Source organism: Ambystoma mexicanum, chromosome 1p (genome assembly GCF_040938575.1).
Source record: "Ambystoma mexicanum isolate Mex_15411 chromosome 1p, UKY_AmexF1_1, whole genome shotgun sequence".
NCBI classification, from domain to species: domain Eukaryota; kingdom Metazoa; phylum Chordata; class Amphibia; order Caudata; family Ambystomatidae; genus Ambystoma; species Ambystoma mexicanum.
Window position 1 is genome coordinate 663,285,911 of NC_090921.1, and position 24,245 is coordinate 663,310,155.

At 45.9% G+C, this 24,245-nt stretch overlaps 1 long non-coding RNA gene across 1 annotated transcript in view; it reads right to left on the bottom strand.

Annotated features, from left to right (window-relative positions):
- Window positions 1-24,245, bottom strand: part of LOC138578816 (uncharacterized) — a 242,710-nt gene that overhangs the window by 210,602 nt on the left and 7,863 nt on the right. Inside the window, exon 2 of the long non-coding RNA XR_011303998.1 lies at window positions 12,371-12,475. This is a non-coding gene — a long non-coding RNA (uncharacterized lncRNA). The remainder of the gene's footprint in view (window positions 1-12,370; window positions 12,476-24,245) is intronic.

The following is a 24,245-nucleotide window of genomic DNA, read 5'->3' on the forward strand; positions in this document are numbered from 1 at the left end:
ACTGGGAAACCAGAATGGTGCAAGAAGCTACCTCAGTGAGCATTGACATCTGACTTGAAGGTGGAATATTGCACAAACCATTAACAGAATTTTACACGACCCAAAATATTCAGGATGAGCAGATTCAAATGGCTCAACTCACAGCTCATTTATATTTTCATGTTCAATTGCTTGGAGAGAGATTGCAAAATAATGAGGCTGATGTGATGAATCACACTGATCTCATTGAGCAAATTCAGAATGAGTTGAAAACACACCAGCAAGCCAGTGCAGAGAGAGAAAGAGAGTTTGCTGCACTGCATGATACATGCACAGAGAATGCACCAACTATAAGTCACTTGCAAGGCCAATTGAATGATCATACTGGTCACAATAGGGCATTATTAGAGGATATAATGTATCTCAAAATGATCGTAAAGAAATTGGAACAGGAAAAGAATCAGTTCATCATAAATCAGATGGAGAGCCAACAGGAGTTAGATGAAATGCGTCAGAATGTAAATATTCGGAAGCAGCAGAATTTACAGCTGGTCAAAGACCATGATGCAGAAAAGGAACCAACAGGCTCTCAGGAACTGACCAGAAATAGAGAGGCAAATATGGAGCTTGTAAAGTGTGTAAGCAGAAGCTGCCCTGTTACATGCAGCACATTGTAGGAACGCACAAGAAAAAGAGATTTTTTTCTTGCAAGACAAGCTCCAAGAATATGCACATATCAAACAAGATGAAGGGTCGATTGGTGTCTCAGAGTACGGTGTTAGAGACTAGTCAGACATTGGTGTCAGAATTAAAAAGTCAGTTCTCTGATTACCAACAGGAGATACGGACAGAGAGAAGTAGTTTGATAAATAAAATTGAAAAATATGAACAGGCCTTGGCCAAACTGACCTAATTCATGCCACTGATGAAGAACAGGGGAACATGAGGCTGTTGGACTTACCCAGGTTTGGCCAAACTGATCCAGAAGTCCTTGTCTGATATTGATGAGTATTCGTCTCTACCACCCAGAAGGGAAGGGGGCCAGACCAGCATGTCCTGGGGGACTAAAAAGACTAATGAGAGTACTCCAGATCATGAACACCCCTATGATGAGAAAGTCAAGACGTTAGATTGGCTGATGATGAAATTACAAATGGACAACTTAGCCCGCTTCGCTGAAGGAAAAAAGCCAGAGTTGCAGCCCTGGAAAGGCATACTAAAATCCTCCATACATTCAGTGCAAGGGGGATTTCCCCTGATTTGCTGGAAGGAGAGAGGAAGAAACTCCATTTTACCCTGGGCCTAAAAGTAACCACAGGGAAAGTGACCCTGAGAGTTCACTGCGATCCAGGCAAGAGGAGTCCCGAAGCCATGAGTCTGGGAGGTTTTCCCAATCTTATGGGGATAGGGAGTGCATAGAGGACAGGGAATGGAGTACTAATAGCAGCTCTCAGTCAGAAAATGAATGGACTCAGGTTCAGAGGAAGGAAAAGACAGAGCAACAGAACAAGGGTTTTTATTAAAGGCCCAACAAGACAAATCTAGGCCATAAAGACCTTCCTGACCCCATACCACAAGAATGCCAAGTATACAGTAGGGGAGCACTTGCAACTTTATGAGCAGGTGATGGCATCATTCCATATCAGGAATTATGTGAATTGTAAAGCATGTGCTGAATGTACTTTTCACCTGAGTACTCTTTGCAGAACTGGAGGACCAGGATCATTATAAATGGTCCACCTCTAAGGTGGCCATTTTATAACATTTCTCATCATGCAGAAACCCACAAGAGGCCCATAAGGCTGTATATAATTTGCAATGTGGGGAGGATCAGGCGCCTAGTGGGTTTCTGCAGGAGTTAAAGCGTTCCTTTGTGCAGACTTCCTGGCAGGTGAACACCCATAATAGGGCGTTTGTGACCCCCTATTTTCATGTGCTCCCCAAATACATTAGGACTCAGTTGGTGCAGGATTTTCATGAGCACAGGACCCTGGCTTGGGTAATTGAACAAACCACCAGGATCTGTGAGGTCCAGAAGCCTACTGAGAGTAAAACCACCCCCAAAACTCCAAAGCCATCTAACACACCAGCTGCTGTGAAAGTGGCAGATGTGAGAGCTACCCCTCCTTTGGATCTGGAGAGCTACCCCTCCTTTGGACCTGGAGATGGGGGGGCCTGAAAAAACTCATCCTGCCAACAAGCAAAATAGAAGGCAGAAAGGTACCCCCACCCTGGCACAATCAAATGGTAGTCAGGCAGGGTCCAGAACAATGATCCCTCTGACCCTGCAAACCATGTAAGCCCTAGGTGTAAGGGTATCAAACTGATCCTGTGGTACGCGTACACTCCCCTAGCCCAAGGGGGATCCAACCAGGTAAGGACTGCCCCGGGAAACTTCCCTCCAAATTTTCCGCAGGAGAGAAGTATCACTCCACCTCCCTACCTGAACATTTTCCCAGATACCCCCTGTTAAGATGGATTTCTAAACTCTGACCTGGTGGGCATAGGTTTAGCAGGCCACCCTTGTTTAGTGGAAGTGGGGAGCCTTCTGGACAAACCAGACCAATCTACGGTACCTTGGCAGGTGCTCAAGACTAAGTCTCAGGAGGGGTGAGAGTGATCGGAAGCCCACAATGATCACACACAGTAAAACTCCACAGATTACTCTTAGACAGATGTATCAAAAATACATTTATTATATGCCTTATAATCAAAACACAATTAGACCATAGTTATGAAGAAACAATACCACACATGTTCATATAGTATCTAACATATAAACAATAATGTGATTAGCCTAAGGCTGATGATGGGGGGAGAAAAAAGCCATGACCTGTAACAGCAAAAGGGTTAAATCAACACAAATATCAGTTCAGGCAGTCCTTTTTCAACAATTTCTATCTTATACAGTACAGCCCTATGAAGAGAGGATCCTAGCGCTCAAAGTACAGTTGTGCGTTAACAAAGTGCGGTCGTGAATAAAAGAAAAAGCAGGTTCTCTTCAGGGGGCTGTAGCTGATCAGGAAGGGGCTTGAGGCAATGAATAATAAGCTCATATTCCTAGAAGAGGGTCTACCCCTGCGGATAGAGTGACATTCAGAGTTTGGGAATAGCTGGGGAGCACATGATATCCCAGCCAAGGTATCTTTTGAGGGACACTTATGCGTAAAAATAAATGGATGTCCCAGGGGGGGCACTGGTAAGTTAGGAAAGTACTCACCAACCCTCGACACAGTCTGGAGCAAAATTTGGCAGCCTAGCCCTCTTTGCCTGATGGTTTTAACCCTGCAGTTTCAGGATGCTCCAGCTCTCAGTGGCTGCAATACAGGATGATCGTCCATGACGGGACATATTTCAAAAAAAGGTAGCAGGCGCTCCTCTCCAGAAAGAACATGGCATGATAACCTGCTCTGAGATGAGAGTTTGCAGCACACGCTTTTTGCTCACTGTACCTTTCACAGATGGGAAATATTCATTTGCATATCAGTCTTTGTCTCGCCCACATCGGCAGTCCAGCACTGAAACGCTATGGCAATTCCTCTCTGAACAATGACAGGACATTTGCTTTTTCTCAGAACTTGAAGGAAGAAGAAGGTTTGTTCCGGTGCGGCTCCTCTCAGGACACGGTAGGCAAGAATTGCATGCAATTCCAGTGATGGTCACCACAGCAGGCCGATGCAAGGACCGCAAATGCTCATGGCACGTGGCCCTCTTGTAAATCGTGACCCAAAGGAGCTCAAACAATGAATTTTGGCAGGAGAGGACCCTGGACTACAGGCTAGCGATTCCCAGAGTCACAAGTCTCAACTCTGCAGGGTAGGGTTCCTGTACGCTACCCTAGATTCAAGCTGGTCAGTTCACTGGATTGCCCAGGAACACTTCCAAAGAGGCTCTTTGTGAGGGTATTTAGGAGAAGCCGAGAGTAGTTGTTCCCACTACTCCAAAGGGGTGTAGCACCCTGGCAGGCCTTCTTGGTACAATGAAGAAACAGGGGACCGACGGGACAACAGCGGGGTAAGGGTGCAAAACCTTCCAAGCATATCATTGGCGGTTCCCTGAGTCTGCTTTCTTCTTAAGGATACTTGGCTCCTTGTGGGGTTCGGTGTGAACCTCAGTAGATCGACCTGGAATGGATGCAGAGCCCCTTCTCTTATCCAAGATTCGGTTTGCGCTCAAATCTCAGATAGCCAATGGAAGATCTGCTCTCTTGCATGCACGCCAGACATGGGCCAATCGTGGCCCATGATGGTTCTAGTCATTCAGGCCTACCAGACATACTGGCACCAGTAGTGTGGATTGGGACCAGACAGTCCCAGCCCCCTTCCTGGGCACTAGCACACGCAACATGCAGGAGCCTGCGAACGTTGCAGTTTTCACAGGAGGCTGCATGCCCAAATAAGGAATACCGGTTCTCTCAACCTGGGGGAAGGCACAGGGACAAAATGGCCAAAGCGCAGGACAAAAGACTTTGTGGCATAGCCAAACGTGGTAATGCAGTATAGTCCATAAAAACTAAGTAAAACTACTTTAAAAGTAAACTGCTACCACCAGTTCGTTGTAGGCACACTTGTACAAGCATCAAACAATCCTTAGAGGTTGGCTAGGACTAGAAAAACAAAAGGACCCCTATGCACGGTACTGTAAGGTACTTGCCACATAGATAAAAAGTTACCAAAAAAATGGCAACAAAGTCGAAGACTAAGGGAAACATAGTTTCCCAGTACTGACAGCCTGGAGGACATGTCAGTTTCCCCATAACAAATTAGCGAAAGCCCAGAGGAGCACAGCTGAAGACTGTGCTCCACTGGAAAAAGTCAGGTTAGGTACTCCAAACAAAAGCAAAAAGTTTGGGGTATTCACAAATGGAGGGAAAATTGCACGTAAGGGAAATCTTTCCTAACACCCCCTGAACCCAAACTTCCAAATAACCAGAGAGCAAAGGGTAAGTAGGAGAGGCCACAGTAGAACCCACTTTGTGGAGGAACTTAGGATAATCCCCTTTGAAAGAGAAGAATCCCTGGAGGATTCAGGTAAGCAAACCTTCTCTTTCAGGAATGGGAGGATTCCTCCCAAAGAAAAATGGGTCCCAAAATATCCTGTATTGGACAGGATAAGTATGGAGACCAACCCATAACAAGAAACTGTTCTATCCCAAAAATGTGAGTCAGAGAAGGTAGAAATGGAGGTGCCCTCCCCCAAAACAGGTTCTAAGAACTGCCTCCAGTTCAAGGTGGACAGCAAAAAATCAGGGGAGAAAGAGGATTCCCCAAATCTGCCCATTGTTAGATATAAAATGTATTTTACAGAGTCCCAATCTCCGACATGGAAAATTGCCCAAGGTCACCCAGTGTCGAATTTAAATCTTAAGAAAATGACCAAGGGGTTGGCAAATAACTTGCCTGTTCTTTGCACCCCGCAGGAGAAAGAAGGTGATTCTATGCACCGGTTAAGGTGCAGGCTCAGTGTGAATTATCAGCTCTGGTAGACAACGGAACCCAAGCCACAGACCTTTCTAAAAAGCCCTTTGAACAACTAAACTCAGGACGGCGGATGGTCACAAAATTACCCTCACACCACTTCCCGGACAACAGCAACATTACAACGAGAATGATATCTCTGTCGAAGCTGCTGCAGATCTGAACATAATAATTCAGCGACAATGAGTCAAACATCCGGTGATAGTCGTGACTCTGGAAGGCACACCTTGTTTACGGGGGAACGATCTCCTGAGGAGGTTATCACCTCTGATCAACTGTGTAAACAAGGTTCTCTGGACCCAGACCAATTGGCTTATAAAATTAAAAATGAGCACCAATTATTTCAGTATGAATGGTACCTGCCAATTAATTGATCAACACTCTGAGAAAATAGAATTCCATTTCAAGAATAACCAGCTGCAAGACATCACCATCATCTGTTTAGGAGAACACACTGGTGATGGCAACCCTTTTCCGTTCTTGAAATTCAACCTTCCTCCCAGTTGCAAGTGGCATTGCACACAGGAAGGGAACACACTGAAATGTTACACAAGTCCAAAATCAGAAGAAACATTGAGTACCGTTAAACAACACAATGAAGAACTAGTTCAAAGTCTGACGGGCATTCTGAAGAAAGGGGAACAGTCATTCTTCCACATTCGGGTAAATGAGAGGGAGGAGCCTGTGCTTGCCAGAGTATACCTGAATAAAGGAAGAAGCTTCATCAGCAAAGGGCTAATCCGGAAACTTCCTAAAAATTCAGATCATTCACACATTTCAATTGATTGATAAATGAGAAGTAGGTCTGGAAACCCAAATTCCAAAAATGTCCTGCCTAGCAGGTGCATGCTAAAATTTTCCATTGGCAACAAAAGCATAGAGCATAATTGTTGGGTCATGAGAGATGTCCCTTCCACCTTTTATTTAGGCAGTGACATTTTCAACTGATTCGCAATCAATTTAGACCTTATTAATAATAAAACCTGGTCACGACTGGGGGGTAACCCCATGGGTTTTGACAACATTGAAAAAGCATTCTGTTCAGCTCAGTTGCTGCCTTATGAGGTTGAAGTTCAAGTGCTAGAGGAGTTTACCATCCCAGGACAGGTGCAACAATGTACCATTCCCTGCAAGATTAAGCGAGGACAAAACCTAAAACATCATGATGTCTATATAAATTTGAATTCCCACCTTCAACAACAAGGGTTGTATTTAAATCTGAGAACACAACACCATTTGAATATTGGTGGATAACAGTAACCCTCACAGGATCACTTTGGGAGCAGACACCATTATTTGAATGGTGGTTGATACCCAACATTATTCTATTGATTTAGGTAATGAAATCATGGGACCATTCCCAAATGACTGTTTCAACATCAGCAATGGTATGCCTCCAGCAAAGATGTTTATTAGGCATGGGGGAATTTCTTGGTTTACTCTTCCTGACCTTACGGGGTGGAAGAGATGACCTGTGACATCAGGAGGGAGGAGGTAGTATTGAGAGTCAAGGACCACTACCTTGAATCCCTGGATCCTCCTGCCCAGGTTAACATCATAAAAAGAAATCTCTCCATCCAACTGGAGGATACAGCTGAAATTGCCAAGCCGAAGGTCTTTCCAGGTTTTACGTAGATGTATGAAGAACGGATCATTCTTGCTGATGGCTGTGAGACCGAGAAGCAGAGACAAAAGCTGAGCCAGGTCTACCATACCCACGGCCCTCGAGATGTTTGCTGCATTTGTTAAACAATGCTGGTTACCTCTCATCTCCATGGAGTCACTCACAAAGATGACTAAGAACTTAGAATCTCGTGGGATAATTTGTCCAATCCATAGTACCTACAACAACCCGGTATTGGGGATACTGAAACCAAACAGAGAATGGAGACTATGTGCGGACCTGAGGGAGTTGAACAAACGGGTCCAAATGTCAAGATGGCCACTTCCCTATATTGATCAGGGGCTGGCACAGATTCAAGGGTCAAAGGTGTACACCACCATTGATTCGACCAACAGCTACTGGACAGTACCCGTGAGTAGGGAAGACCAGTACAAGCTTGCCTTTACCTTCGGGGCATCAATAAATGTGGACCAGAACCCCCTTTGGATACGTAAACTCTGGCAATGACTTCTCAACACCTTTTTACATAAGGCCATACCTGACTTGGGGCAAAAGGGGAAACCTGGCCAATGAAGATGATGTTCTGATCAAGAGCTCAACTGTGGGGGAACATATAGCAGAAATCTGCTATCTTCTAACCCAGTTGCAGAAAGCCAGAGCAAAACCGTCCTTTCAGAAGGCGCAGTGGTGTAAGACCCGAGTGAACTTCTTAGGGCACAAGATCACCCTTGAAGGTCTTAATCCCCAGGCTAAGAAGGTGGAAGTCTTAATGAAAGAGAAAGACCCTACTACTCTGTGAGAATTAAGAAGCCTTCTTGGACTCAATAATTATAGTCAAAGGTTCATTGAAGACTAGGCAGAGGGCACTTGAGCCTTGGTCCATTTATTAAAGGCTGGAGTCAAGTGGGAGTGGGGTCTGGAACAAGCCGAGGCAGTTAAACAACTGAAAAGAAGTCTTTCCCCAAGCTCCTTGTTTGATTTACCCCATCAAGAACAAGGAGTACTTGTTGGAGACAGGGTTCTCAGAAACTTGACTAACAGCAGTGTTGTACCAAAAGTACGACAAGGTCAACAAAGTAAACTCATACGCGAGCACGACTTTGTACTCTGTGGAGAAAAAAAATCAATGACTGCAAGAAGGCACTCCTGGCAATGGAGTGGGCGTTGAAAAATGATTTCCCATTTAACCAGGGGGAGCACATCATTGTCGCGACTCCTCACCAACCCTTCCAATATTTACAAAGTGACAAAATCCGGGCGAGGAATGCCAGTAATTCCATAATTACTTCCTGGATCATGTCCATACAAGGCTTTCCTGTGGAGGTCAGATATGGCCAAAGCAAGAAGAGTCTCCTAGCTCAAGGATTGGCAGACTAGCATGACTGTGCTCAGGAAAACTGTCGCAAGGACGAAAGGCTAATGACCAACAACAATATGGAGGCATACTTAACTTCCCCGCTCAAGGTCTATGCAGGGACGTCATTTAGGGGTTACCAGGGGTCATAACTGTGACCCCTGATGGTCTCCCTTGCTACCCCTGTTGTCTCCCTTGCTACACCTAAAAAGAAATGGGCAAAAAAGAACAAACCTTTTTTTTTTTTTTTCTTTATGCTAATACTGGGCTGTGGCTAGCGCCATGTGGCTCTTTGCTTCTGGAGTGGCTGGCTTTCTTGTTCAGGCCTCATTAAAACATTTTTTTTTAAAGAACAGGGTTTGCACAAGTCTAACACTTTCAGCAGTGACCCTAAATGAGAAAGAATAGGAATACCAAATAATTTGTCTTTCTGGAATTCTATACAATAATGGCTAGACTCATTAAAAGTTTATTTCAGGCACACTTCTGGGGGTGAGTCACTGATTTAGTCTGTTCTTAAACACCTCAACTCAGCCTTTCATCCTTCTGAGGTCGATAAATGAGTATCAACACAGGTTGGGTGATATTGTATGTATATGTGTTCTATATAACGCGCTTAAGCGTAAGTGCTATATAATAGCACATCATTATCATTTGGCCATGGACGTCTGCTTGCATTCACAGTAATTCGGTAATATGGGCCTATACACACTGATTTTAGCGATACATATGGCAATCCATTCTTGTATGCAATGTATATCCCATTATAGTGATATTGTAACCATATTTTTGTAGTGTGCTTAGCAACAATGCTATGTGATGCCAGTTCCTGTTTTGTCAAGGGATGAAAGGTCGCGTTCCATCACTTTGGGGCTGGGTCAACAACCACTTCCTGTGATGTCATCAGAGGTCAAGGCTCGTGTGATGTCACTTCCGCTACCCCTGGCATTTTGGTGAAATGACGTCCCTGGGTCTATGAAGAAGACATGTGCCAGGGGATAACCATAGTTTATGTGGATGGGTGCTCCTACCCTATTGAAAATCATGGAGAAAACGAACTAGTGACTGGCATCGGGAATGCCTCGGTGAACAATACCCCGGAACCCTTACAAAAAAGGACCCAGAAGAAGTCAGGTTGCAAAGTTGATGGCTGTTCATCAAGCCATCTTCACTGCAGTCCACCACCAACTCAGTGAACTAATCATAATCACTGACTCCGATTATGTCAGGAATTGGTTTGTAGAGCACCTGGTTAGCTGGAAGACTCGAGGCATGCTTTGGGCCAACAATAAACCACTAAAGCATGCCAAACTGATCCAGTCAATTGATAATCTGGTGACCTCTAATGTAGGGCTGTACCGAATAGCATATTTAGTATTCGGCCGGATACCGAATAGTTTGTCAACTATTCGGCCGGAGCTGAATAGTGAGCCGAATAGTTTTTTTTTTTTAGGCAAACATATTCTAAGGCATAAAAAATCAGCATTTCAATGAATAAACTAAGGAGGCATTCTATTGCATGGGTACATATTTGTTAATTGGACACATCTCTGTAAGCTTATGAGAAAAGACAAAGAAAAAAAACAAAAGTTACTGGAAAAGCCCTCACTCTTAGTAAGAGTAACCTGTACGGGGAAGGTTGTATTTTAGGAAAACAAGCCTTTCAACATTTTCAGCTAAGAGGCTACTTCTGTGTTCGGAATAAATATCTCCAGCTGAACTGAACACTCTCTCGCTGTCCACACTGGTAGGAGGAGGTGCCAAGTACACACGCGCAACTTTTGCCAACCCTGGAAACCGAACACTGTTCATGTCCCACCACTCCAGCGGGTTTGCAGTTTTAGGGAGCAGCGGCTCTCTCAAAAAGACAGTGAGCTCAGTGTCCAGGGAACTTATGGACTGACTCACACCAGCCGTGGACTGCTCAACAACACTGTCCTAGAATGCCCATATGCCACATGGTGGAACGCTCTTCTTGGGTGGTGGCTCATCCTCTTGTGGGTCAGGGTCTGCAGGTTGCCCCTCAGGAGGGGAGGACTGCTCACAGAGGGCTAAGGCAGTAGAGTGCATAGAACATTTCACATTGTTGGCCACAACATCATTGCTGAAAAATGTTAATTTGAACCGCGGATCGATGCCTGTTGCCACACAGTAGATAGATATAGCCTCAATGTCTTTGAATCTTGCCTCTACAGCCTTCAATAACTCTGCTTTCACTAGCCTCACACCAGTGTCCCTAACCTCGCCAGAGCTCAGGTAGGCCCTTAAAGCTTTCACAGCAGGAACAACCAAGGAGATGCTTGATGCATGAGAGCAAATCTCCTTTGTGAGCTCTGCAAAGGGTGCCAACAAAGATAAAACATTTTCTGCCAAAAGCCACTGGCAGGCAGAAAGATTTGACACTTTATCATCCTCCGCACAGTACAAACTTACTGGCCGCCTCTGCCCCACCAGTCGCCCCAGCATCAAAAAGGACGAGTTCCACCGTGTAGATACATCTTGAATCAACTGCAATTCAGGCAGCCCTAGATCTTTTTGCAGTGCGTGCAGGCGGGACATCGCCGAACTAGAATGTTTGAAGTGGCCTACAAGTTTCCTTGCATGTGCCATCATGTCTGACACAGATCTTTGCACAAAAAGGCCACCATGGATGCAAAGCTGTAGGGTGTGAGCAAAACACCCCACACTAGCTAGGTCTGCTTCTCTGAAGGCCTTGCACATGTTAGCGGCATTATCCCGAAGAATGACGTGCACTTTGGAATGGCTAATTTGCCACCTTTCTAGCATTTCTTGAAATGCTAATCCTATTTTGGCACCAGTATGGCTTCCGCCAAAAGCCTCGCACTGCAACAAAACTCCATGCCTTTTCATGTTGCTGGCCAGCCAATGCCCTGTTAAGCTCATTAAAGATTTCACAGTGTTATCAGATGTCCAAATGTCCACAGTAAATGCAATTTTCTCAGCCCTCTGAACCTCTGAAGCAATAAACTGGCTCACTTTCTCATAGAGGTCGGGGATGATGCGTGTTGAAAAATATTTACGTGATGGAACCTTGTACCTAGGCTCCAATTTATGGAGTAAACGCACAAAACCGACATCCTCAACAACAGAAAATGGTTGCAAGTCTAGCGCTATCATTTCGCCAATACTGCAATGCACTGCATGTGCGGAAGGGCTGTCCAGAGGCCACGCTTGTTTTTTGTCCAGACAAACTTTAATGGACAGCTGTGACAATGCCCTCTTGCACTTTGCGGGAGACACATTGCTATTGATTCTCCCAACAACTGCCTCTTTTTTCCTTTCATATTGGACATATTCATTGTGATGTTTGGATCGCAGATGGTCGGTCATGCTGCACTGCTGCACTGCAGCTGATGTGCTGCACTGTCTCGAGTTTGCAGATCCACGAGACAAAACCGCAAGGCACACAGAACACACTGCCTTGGAGTTATCGTCCATTTTTATAGTAAAGTAATCCCACACAGGGCTGGTTTTCTCCTTGGTGCTACTCATGCCGACAACGAAGGGGGTTCTGCAGCTCTGAGGGATAGGGTTTCTGCTGGGCACGTCTCCTAGCTGTTGCTTGTGGGCCTTTAGGTAAATCAGAAGCTCCTACTGGTGACAAAGAAATGTAAAGCAAAAGTCAAACTTAATTTTTTGGCAGGGCAGTACTGCATGATGGCTCTGGGCTCTGAAGTGGTACCGGGGTTCCCTTTAAAAAAGTTTTTGAAAAAACCTTTTATCAAAAATAACTATGTAAAAAACCGAAATATGAACGACAAAAACCTCACTTGAAATTGCCAGGAGTTGGTGTCATTATGTACATCCATTGACGGCAGCAAGTATAATATAGCAGTCTTTCATTTAATCAGGCATATGAGTGTTAACCTCCCACCGCAAGCTTCCCCTGAATAGTAAAACCCCCATAGTACTCACCAGGATTGTAGGCACTAAGCAGGCATCTGCATCAAGGTGGTGTAAGTCCGTCTCAGGGGTGAGCTTCCTTGGTAGGTGCTGTGTCTTTTCTGGGCTGTGGTATAACTAAAGTAAAGAAAAGGATGATGTTACTGCTAGACAAGTGTTGCAGGATTAAGAAAATGCACAATTTTTCTACTCATCACATTTTGTCACAACAAGTCTACAAGAACAAATACATGGCCCAGGACAACTGGATCATAAGATCAAGAAACTATGGCCTAAAAGGAACAAACTATGAGACTCTTTGGGACGCAGAAGTCCCATCACAGCCAGCGGGACTGAGATCCACTCATAAAATATTTCAGACACAGAACTCTATGGAGGGCAAGGCTAAAAGCAACCCTGGGGGCTGCCCCAGCAGGGACATCATGGCACAATGGAGGGGGTGGGGGAACATGGGAGAACATTGCGGGACAACAGTGGGGGTGGGGTAAATGGCAGAACATTGCGGGACAACAGTGGGGGTGGGCGGGAACATGGGAGATCATCATGGGACAATTGAGGGGTGGGGGTAAATGGGAGTACATTGCGGGACAAATGTGGGGGTGGGGGAACATGGGAGAACATTGCGGGACAACAGTGGGGGTGGGGGTAAATGGCAGAACATTGCAGGACAACAGTGGGGGTGGGCGGTAACATGGGAGATCATCATGGGACAATTGAGGGGTGGGGGTAAATGGGAGTACATTGCTGGACAACTGTGGGGGTGGGGGGAACATTGGAGAACATTGCGGGTGGGGGGGCAAATGGCACCCCTGCTGCCTCACCGTGATGAGGGGGAACATTTCAAAGTGAGGCCGCCGGGGTGGCTTCAGTGCCCCGGCGGCCTCATGAGTCTGGGGGGGGGCGCTCCTGTAGGAACGGCCCCCCAATGCAAAATAAATGTCGGGCCACCGGCTTTGCACCCGTGGCCCAACCAGCATACCTGCAATTACTGCGGTGAGACCGTGGGGGTGCAGGGCACCCCCGCGGCCTCACCGTGGTGAGGGAGCATGGGGGGCACATTAGGAATCGAGGCCGCCGGGGTCAGCAAAGTGCCCCGGCGGCCTCATAACTCTGGGGGGGCCGCGGCCCCCCTATGCAATACAATGTCGGGCCACCGGCTTTGGCCCGGTGGCCCAACAAACACAACATTATTGCGGTGAGGCTGCGGGGGTTCCGACCAGCATACCTGCAATTACTGCGGTGAGACTGCGGGGGTGCAGGGCACCCCCGCGGCCTCACCGTGATGAGAGGGGGTGGCGGGGGGGTCACTTACCTGGTGATTTCTCTGGGTTGGGTGCTGGCATCTGCTGGAGCCCATCTGTTGGCATAGGAAGTGAGGGAAGGGAAGAACTGTTCCCTTCCCTCGCTTCCTATTTCAACACGTTAGGCTGGTTCCTCTGTGGTCAGACTGCAGAAGCCAACAGGCAAACAGCTTGTTTGGCTTCTGCAGCCTGAACACTGTCAAACTTTCTATGATTGGCTGTCATCTCCCAAACAGGGAGAGGGCAGCTAATCATAGAAAGTGGACTTCGGCTTCGAGTCCCTAAACAGAAACTATTCTGCTGAAGCCGGATAGCTGTATTTCAGCCGAACTTCGGCAGAATAGGGACTCGAAGCCGAAGTTCGGTACAGCCCTACTCTAATGTGATAACCATCTATTAGAAGAAGATAAGAGGTAATTCCAAAATAGAGGGGCCAGATAAGACTGGAAATTACCTTGCTGACCAGATGGCCAAAACCAGAGCTCTGCCAGGAGATTTCATAGAAACTGAATCCCTGCTGGGTGAAACCCAAGTTGCTGCCATCATTAGGTCACAAACTCGTTCCACCAGTGAACCCTTGACTTCCCAGTGGAGTAAAGATGCCCCAGATGCAGATTTGATCATGGCACAGAAAAAGGACCCAATTATCATAAACTTCTTTCGACACATTGAAGACCCTGTGAGTTTTCCTCTAACCGAATATGATTATGCCGGTAAAGAGGATCTCCAAGTGTTGATGAGATTTTCCAAGATGTTCTGGATCCAAGATGGTTTGTTGATATGGAGAGCGAACCATATCTGAATGTGACAAGTGGGTGGTACACACCTCATTCCGAAGCCTGATGTTTAACCATGCCCATGGCACAGCCACTGCCCGTCATCATGGGTTTAATACGACATTAGAAATCCTGCGCCAGGTTGCCTTCTGGCCCACTTTGGCCAGGACCTTGACATTTGCCTAAAGGGGTGTCTTGTGTTCTTGTGTGTGCTAAATTTCAACCCAGTTCACTCACACAAAGAGTCCTGCCTCCGATTTGCAAGTCGATTTCATCGGGCCAGTGACTTGCTCCTCTAGAGGAAACAAGTACATGTTGACTGTAACATGTTTCTTCACAAAGTGGGTGCAATGTCTTCCAGTCCCAAATTGTAAGGCAGAGACAGCTGCCGCCCTAATGATCAACCACATCTTCTCTCATTTCATCCTCCTGCAAACGACTGAGTCGGACCGAGGAAGTCATTTTACCAGTGAGGTGATGGTGAAGATGTGGAAGATCCTCGGATTAAAAAGAAAACTCCACAATGCCTACCACCCAGCCTCGAGTGGGGGATAGAGAGAGGCAATAAGACAATTGTGAGCATCTTAAAGAAGTTTGTGGCAAACTCTGGACCCAGTTGGGACATCCGATTACCGGTTGCCCTGTTCGCCATTATGTCTACACCATCTTCTGCAGCTAAAATGTCTCCATTTCAGCTTATGGCTGGATGAAAATGTACGTTACCTCAACATCTGCTCCACAGAACTCAGGAGCAGACACTGATGAATCTGTTACCACTCATGAGTTCATCGGAGATGTAAGGACGCACCTCCAGAGCACTTTTGCTTATGCTCAGCGCAATTTAGATAAGTTGGCTGAACTGATGGAGACATATTATGATCTCAAGAGAATAAAGAAATAATACGATGTACGTGACAAGGTTTACCTGTACAACTTTCAGAGGAATCAGATCAAAGAGCAGAAATTGCTTCCATCTTGGCGTGGTACCTTTGAAACTGTAGATACAATATCACCTGTTGCCTACAAGATGTGCATCCCGAGAGGAGAACAGACAGAGGAGAAATGGGTCCACATCAATCAGATGAAAAGCTGTCATCCCAGACAAGCTTTATGACTAACTGAGGATCCCCATGAAATTTGAGTAGAGGGACCTTCCAAGGAGTGAAAGGAAAGGATGAAAACCCCAGAAGGAGACTTATAATAGGTGAGTAGTTTAATTAATCTACTTTGTAAATGTTAAGAAAAAATGTGTCATGTTTATGTTTTGAAATGTTATGTCTATTTATATGGAATGCTCTTTTCCTCAGATGCTATATTCTATCTTCTGGGGAAATATGTTATGTAAAAAGTACAGAACCTCTCTTTTCTTCCAATTTCTAGATAGCTAGCTTCCTTCACTTCCAGCATGGGGGCAATAGGGGAGTCCGAGGAGGACCCCAGGGACACCTGGAAGGAGAAAGGTGTGTGCTTTAATGATAGCCCCAGCACACAAAAGGAAAGGTCAAGTTAAGCATCCTATGCGAAATGCAGGCACCTGAAGGAGGTACACACTCGCAGAGTGAAAAGCTAATCTTCAAATTGCAATCCTGCTAAAGATGCCTAGCAAATCCAAAGATGTGTGCTTCAACAGATGACATAAGAAAGATTTTAAAATCAAAAGCACAGTGTTGTCTGAGAGATAAATGCAGCAATGTCATTAAAACTGTCAAACATCAAAATGCTAAGTAAGTGGTCCTTGCAGGCTAAATTCAAAGCCATGTGAATATCTTTCCTTTTAGGTGACAAAAACCCCATTTTCCAGCACAACTAGAAAACAGATAGCAGCTAGATAAAAATATATATTTGTGAAGTGACCAATATGAACAGCAGTGCTTCACTTAAAGTTGTGACTGGCCTAAAACAACAAACCGAATGCACATGACTCAACCACATAGTGTCAGGGAATGAGGCCAGGGACCAAACATACAACTGTTGTTTATATGCATACATATATGGTCATTGACTTTCATTGAAAAAGTATTTTTATGCATTAACTTTGAGAGCATAATAGTTACAGATTTGTGGGTGGTGTCATTTTAAAGATAATACACATGCAATTTTTGGGACTCAAGTTATAAGTGAAAGTGTGTTTCTAGCTGCCCCAGAAATTGTAGAAATCTGAAATTTGAGGAGCTAAGGAATTATCAAATGGGAGTTCTGGTTATGATGTTTCACACTCCTAACTATCTTAGTCTTCAAATAAAGGGAAGAAATCCATAGCACACCATGCAATCAATTGCTGATGCGAGAGTGACCCCTACCAATCTGTCATGAGGAGGGGAATAATAATATATATATATCATGGCATTTATTGGTAAATTGCAACATTTTGCCATGTAGGGACTTTTTGAGGAAAGATTGCCATGGGGGGAAAAAGTAAATCATAAATCAATCAAAAGTAAATCATATAAGGTGTATATCTCTCCTCTTCACTTCACTCATGGAACATGGAGTGCAGGGAGATCTGTGTGCCTTAATTTTCTTAACTTAATAGTGGGTCGGGGGTCAAATTGTATAGACCCTTAGTACATTTGACTGAAGATTAATTTAATTAATTCCCAAATAGATTGACGCAGGGGGTGTTTGGGTGAGTTTGAAGCCTCCAGCATTCTTCCTAGAAGGAAAATACCAGATAGTAATTTAAAGTAATTGGGGTGCCTTGATTTTTCCTGTTCACCTCTGACTTCCCTGATGAAAAGGGGTGTCCTTCCCTAAAAGGAAATGCCCAATTGATACCCCTTAGACCCCTTCCCAAAACTTGTTTTTAAACAAACGATATATATGTCCCAAAAACAGAATTGATAACTGACATCCTTCCCACACCTTGCCTTTAAAACAAAAAAAGTGTGTGTTGCATTCCCAAACCCTGCCTTTCAAACAAAGATACTTGTTCCTAAAACAAAGTTCCCAACTGAAACCACTTCCCGAAACTTGCTTTTAAATAAAAGGTATACTCATCCTGAAACAAAAATCTCCATTGTTACCACTCGTTAAACAGTGTTTGAAACAAATGGGGAGCCCTAGGCCCCAAAATGAAATTCCTAAACTGTCCCCACTCCCTAGACCTGACCTTTAAACAGAGGGGTGTTGCATATCACTGCTACACAGGTTTTGGTACTGGGGGGAGAAGTGTTTTGCAAAGTGAAACTAGTGTAATTTCCAGTGAACAATATACACTCTCTCTTGAGAGTCAGTAAGTGACCCTGATAGTAGAAGGATTTTGCACTGCTTTTTGGTGAAAAGGAAACACGGTGCTATTTGTCACATGCATTTATTCAAATCTATGTTTCCAAATCAACAAGCAATTTCAAGCGAGCTGGGAAATTAACCTAACAAATGTTGCTGTAAGATTGCTTTCAAAATCAATATATGTATGTGATTTAAATGTATACCCTTAGCAAGAAGTGCTGATGTTTATTCTCATGTTACTAAGTATTCTTTAATGTGAAAAAAGGTGTTTGTGGAACAAATGTGTTGAACCGTTTATTTAGCCTTTGTTCCATGTTTGTGAGACAACGGTAAATGCAGAAGAAGTGTGTTCGAAAGATGCGTCCTAAAAAGTGTGTTTTGTGATTGAAGCTTTGTTTTCTGCCACAGTGAAGGTGGCATGTGTAATTAAGTAAAATTAATATTAATTGAGTTTATAACATGAATAAATATATATATATATATATATATATTTTTTTTTTTAATTTTATTTGGTTTATTCAAACCTTTAAAATAACAACACATTGCAATCTTCCAGTCTCTCCTTTCAATTCCTAGTTTCCTTCATCAATCTGAAACATTTTAATTTCACACACACAAACCAGGTTCCTACTCCGTAACAGTTTTCTTAATTACGTAAACCCAGTTTCTCATTCTCCATGTCTAAATTACTTTTCAGCAATCGAAGGAAATTTACTAGAGCAAATAGAACTGCTCTGTTGTTCCCCTCAAACAGTGCCTTCCACCAATCCTCTGTATTCATGAATTGATGCTCGTTGATCAGTTTTCCAAATTGTCTTTCTCTTTGGTGTTCAAAAGCAAGATAACTCATGACTAAATGTTTAATCGATTCATTGCTCTTTTTACAGAATCTGCATACTGGATCAATGTTAGCATACTTTGTCCATGTAGCCAAACGTTCTTTTGTTAAGAACAAGTTCATTCTGAATCGCATATACAGAGCTCTTGAGTATTGATCTGGTAAGCAGGTTAGATATGTGTGTCGCTGACCGTAGGCTTTTGCTTCTCCCGGTACCTCGCACATAAGAATTGAATTTGCTCTTAAGTCACAAGTTGATATCCAGTCAGTTCTCCAGATTTTCATTTTAGCCATGTCTGGATTCTCTATTAGCAGTGAGAGATTAATGCCATACTCCTCTAGTAGAGCCTTGCAGAGGACATTCCAGTCGAACAAAGTAGTAGTGATTCTGTCTTTGTCAGACTTGTGTAGCAATTCAAATTGCGGCACCGGAGTTTTGACCATCGTTTTTCTATATATACTTAGGAGGTTCCATGTAACTCTTGCTTTGATTGATATGAGCCCTAGCTCATACCGTAGACATGTTGTTGATGTACCCTTTGGAAGCTGCAAAACACGGGACCAAAAAATGTTTTCTAGGGATTTCCACAAGTCCTCTGCGCAACCAAATGCGTTTTCTCCGCCGTATATAAGTGCAGGTACCGCTTTTTGCTCATAAAATAAAATGACAGGTTTTAACGAAAATTTGCCAAATTTCTTGTTAATTAATTGCGCTTGACACGCCAGCTGCCAACACTTGCTTTTTGCAACAATAGACCACGGTTATATATATTCTTTCTATACCCCGGACTGGTTCTTGGGTCACTGTTCGCCAGCGCTAAAAACCTAAGTGAGTTGTCGTGGGGCTCCTTGATTGGGGGATGGGACCACCTGTTAAGGGAGGTCTCTCAGTCTTTCGCTACAGACAAAAAAGTGGTTATGGATCTAGAGTCCTCATGCAGAGTGACCTCGTGGCACTCTGCCTTAAGGTCAAAAGTCGAAAACACCCAGGCCCCCTGCAAATCCACCAGGATATCATCTAGCGTGAGAAGGGGGTGGAGCGGTCATTTTCTATGGATGGCCATATTAGGAAGCCTCATGTCCACACATGTCCTCACTTCTTCCGGGTATTTGGGTTTGTTCGCCCCCACTATGGACAATACCCAGGCTGTGGAAACCAACACCCTCTCGATGAGGTCTTTATGCTCGAGCTTGGCTATTTCTTCTTCTACCTTCTGTTGCAAGTGAAACGGTATTCGGTGGTGGTGCAGGGCCGCCGGTTGCACCAACTTGTCAATGTGTAAACCCACCTCTTGGCCATTGAGTCATCCGACCCCTGCGAATAGGTGGTGAAACTTCTCCAGCAGTCAATGTCCATTTGGTACACTTGAAATGCAAACTGCACTAGCCCTAGGTCTTCCGCAGTCGAGCAGCTCAAGAGATTGTCATTTGCCACCAGGGTCACATAGAACATGGCATTGACCGCTTCATGCTCATGCTGTAGCCTCATCCGAAAAGCACCATCACTTGGTAATGTTGAGGAACCGTCATAGGTGAAAATGTGAATCTGCAGTGGTTATATCTTTGGCACGAGGTGGGGAGATCGGAATTGGGCAGCAGGCATAACATTGAATGTCACCCCAGTATCAATCAGTATTGACATTTAAGTCTCCAGAAAGGAGACTGAGCATCGCAGCTTCTTACGTTGGCCCAGACCAACCTAAGCATATAGCCAAAATGGAAAATGCCTCCTCAATATTCACAGCTCCTTTCAACCTGGACAGGACTGACCTCTGGCCATCCCCTAACACTGTGACATGTCGCTTGCATGACCGAGGCAGCGTGGGTGGGGGTCGCGTTGACTGGATAATCGTCCAAGTTTCCCTGCACAGCCTGGCGGAGTGATTGGGTTTCCCACAGTGTCCACATGCGAGACCAGCTTTGGGCAAACTTGTTCACGTGGTGCCATGCACCCACACACATCACATGCTTTTTGCTGTCCCTCGCTCTGTTTTGCATGCCTTTTTTCACCGCCCTATTGAAACATCTTTTGGGGTTTGATGACTCTCTTGCCACCACTGCATGTGCTGACTCGGCCCTTCCCCTTTTTGATGCTTCTTCAATATTCGTGTCCCTGGATGTAGGCATGCAGCCTAGTTCCAGAATTCTCTGCAGCTGTATTTCTGTCTCTTTGAAGATCTGACGCCTCAGTGCTGCAGAAGCATAGTGTTGAATGATCTGTGCCCTGATTTCATCTGTTTCATCGTGAAAGTGACAGTCCATAGCAAGGCACCGGAGTAGGCCAAGGTATGCGTCCAGCTACTCAGAGGACTCCTGAGGTGCCTGCTGCAGTCGGAACCTCTCATAGCCCCTGTTGACAAGTGGTCTAAAGTATGCTTGCACAACACACTTAGCCTCTGCATATGAATTATCACTGGGTTGCAGCATCTAGTAGATTTGGTGAACCTTGCTTCCGGCGTAAAATAACAGCATGGCTTTCATGGCCCTGTCGTTGGTTTACTTGGCGGTGTCTAAAAACATTCCGAGCCTCTCGGCCCACATGTCCCACCCGAGCCTTAGTGTTCAAACACGGGGGCGGGACACCCTGTGAAACATCGATGCTGCCCTTGGTGTTGGCCATAGGGCCTGCTGCTGTCTGTGCGGGTTCCTGTAGGTGGTGTCCTCAGGGAAGAAGATATTATATCATTGTCCATGTCCTCATCCATCTTGGCACCTGGTGGGTATTATGCCTGTTGCTCACCCTAGCACTTTGTCCCTATGTGACAAGTTGCGAGGCAGTATTTGAACCCTAGTTTGGGGCCCACAGCCACATGAGCACCCTTGGCGGGCCACTAGCTGTACTTCACTGCCCCCCGCCCCCTCTTTTTACTCTGGGCCCACCTTCAGGGGATGCAGCTGTGTGCATGGTGTTCATCCACCTCAGCTGGGGCTGCCTCTCAGGCTCCTCGCCCAATTGCCGGTAGCACTTCCTGTATGCCGCCTGGAGGGCTCCTCCTTCACTGTGCTGCTGTGCAAGAGTATGTGCGTCACTGCGCTCAGCACGGCGCACCTTCCGCTTACTTCCACGGGTGCTGGTTCTCCTTCCTGCCACTTCGGGGTGGTCGGGGTGGCAGGTCGCTGTCACCAGGCTGAGTGCGGCGCCCTGTTCACCTGCTCCTGCAGGAGATGGAGCGGTATCCATGGCTAGTCATTGAGCACAAATGCACGAGGACCATGGTGCTGTGTTGTGCATAGTGTGGCGTGGGGCAGATAGCGGGTGCGCGCCACCTCGTCGCCAGTTGTTAGGGGTGCTCTCGGATCACCGGAATGCCCCTTAAATTACTAATCATACAGGATGTAGTTGTTGGGACTCGCGCATGTGCCAGTGAAGCTCACTTTTATTATCCAGGTGACGGAGGCCATCACCTGACATTGGTGATATCCTGCGTCACAACAGTCGCCATAGCACAAGTTCTAGAAGACCCTTCCACATGCTATAAGAGATACCTTCCTCATAAAGAACGATAGTGTGTTCCGTTCTGGAGAGAGAGTTCACAAAGACACATTAAGTAGTCCAAGCCAGAAGTGACACAGCAAGGAGATATACTACCAGTAAATAAGGAGGCTGAGTTATGAGTTGATGTTCACAACTCCAACTCATCAGAGTCAGTCGCTTCTCCAAGCGACGAGTTGGTGGCAGATCACTCTCTTTGGAAGGGGCCTCTCTCTGGAACAGCCTTCCTGCCTCTCTGAAACTTGAGGAGAACCATCTCCGGTTCAGGAAGCACCTCAAAACCTTCCTCTTTGCTTCTGCTTTCTCTCCCCCTCTCCCTTGCTGAATTCCTGACCGTAACTGCACTGGGCTACCTGGCCACCCTTTCTGATCTCTGGTCCTGGCCCTGTCAAATGCCCACCTGCACTACCTCCCTGGCAACCCCTGCACCTGGGGATCGCTGTTCTGTATCCCTACAGTCCATCTACCAGCACTTATGTCTGCACTTCCTTGCACTTGCCACCAGCTGGCCGTTTATCCTTGATTGGGGGATGGGACCACCTGTTAAGGGAGGTCTCTCAGTCTTTCGCTACAGACAAAAAAGTGGTTATGGATCTAGAGTCCTCATGCAGAGTGACCTCGTGGCACTCTGCCTTAAGGTCAAAAGTCGAAAACACCCAGGCCCCCTGCAAATCCACCAGGATATCATCTAGCGTGAGAAGGGGGTGGAGGGGTCATTTTCTATGGATGGCCATATTAGGAAGCCTCATGTCCACACATGTCCTCACTTCTTCCGGGTATTTGGGTTTGTTCGCCCCCACTATGGACAATACCCAGGCTGTGGAAACCAACACCCTCTCGATGAGGTCTTTATGCTCGAGCTTGGCTATTTCTTCTTCTACCTTCTGTTGCAAGTGAAACGGTATTCGGTGGTGGTGCAGGGCCGCCGGTTGCACCAACTTGTCAATGTGTAAACCCACCTCTTGGCCATTGAGTCATCCGACCCCTGCGAATAGGTGGTGAAACTTCTCCAGCAGTCAATGTCCATTTGGTACACTTGAAATGCAAACTGCACTAGCCCTAGGTCTTCCGCAGTCGAGCAGCTCAAGAGATTGTCATTTGCCACCAGGGTCACATAGAACATGGCATTGACCGCTTCATGCTCATGCTGTAGCCTCATCCGAAAAGCACCATCACTTGGTAATGTTGAGGAACCGTCATAGGTGAAAATGTGAATCTGCAGTGGTTATATCTTTGGCACGAGGTGGGGAGATCGGAATTGGGCAGCAGGCATAACATTGAATGTCACCCCAGTATCAATCAGTATTGACATTTAAGTCTCCAGAAAGGAGACAAAGCATCGCAGCTTCTTACGTTGGCCCAGACCAACCTAAGCATATAGCCAAAATGGAAAATGCCTCCTCAATATTCACAGCTCCTTTCAACCTGGACAGGACTGACCTCTGGCCATCGCCTAACACTGTGACATGTCGCTGGCATGACCGAGGCACCGTGCGTGGGGGTCGCGTTGACTGGATAATCGTCCAAGTTTCCCTGCACAGCCTGGCGGAGTGATTGGGTTTCCCACAGTGTCCACATGCGAGACCAGCTTTGGGCAAACTTGTTCACGTGGTGCCATGCACCCACACACATCACATGCTTTTTGCTGTCCCTCGCTCTGTTTTGCATGCCTTTTTTCACCGCCCTATTGAAACATCTTTTGGGGTTTGATGACTCTCTTGCCACCACTGCATGTGCTGACTCGGCCCTTCCCCTTTTGATGCTTCTTCAATATTCGTGTCCCTGGATGTAGGCATGCAGCCTAGTTCCAGAATTCTCTGCAGCTGTATTTCTGTCTCTTTGAAGATCTGACACCTCAGTGCTGCAGAAGCATAGTGTTGAATGATCTGTGCCCTGATTTCATCTGTTTCATCGTGAAAGTGACAGTCCATAGCAAGGCACCGGAGTAGGCCAAGGTATGCGTCCAGCTACTCAGAGGACTCCTGAGGTGCCTGCTGCAGTCGGAACCTCTCATAGCCCCTGTTGACAAGTGGCCTAAAGTATGCTTGCACAACACACTTAGCCTCTGCATATGAATTATCACTGGGTTGCAGCATCTAGTAGATTTGGTGAACCTTGCTTCCAGCGTTCCAGCGTAAAATAACAGCATGGCTTTCATGGCCCTGTCGTTGGTTTACTTGGCGGTGTCTAAAAACATTCCGAGCCTCTCGGCCCACATGTCCCACCCGAGCCTTAGTGTTCAAACACGGGG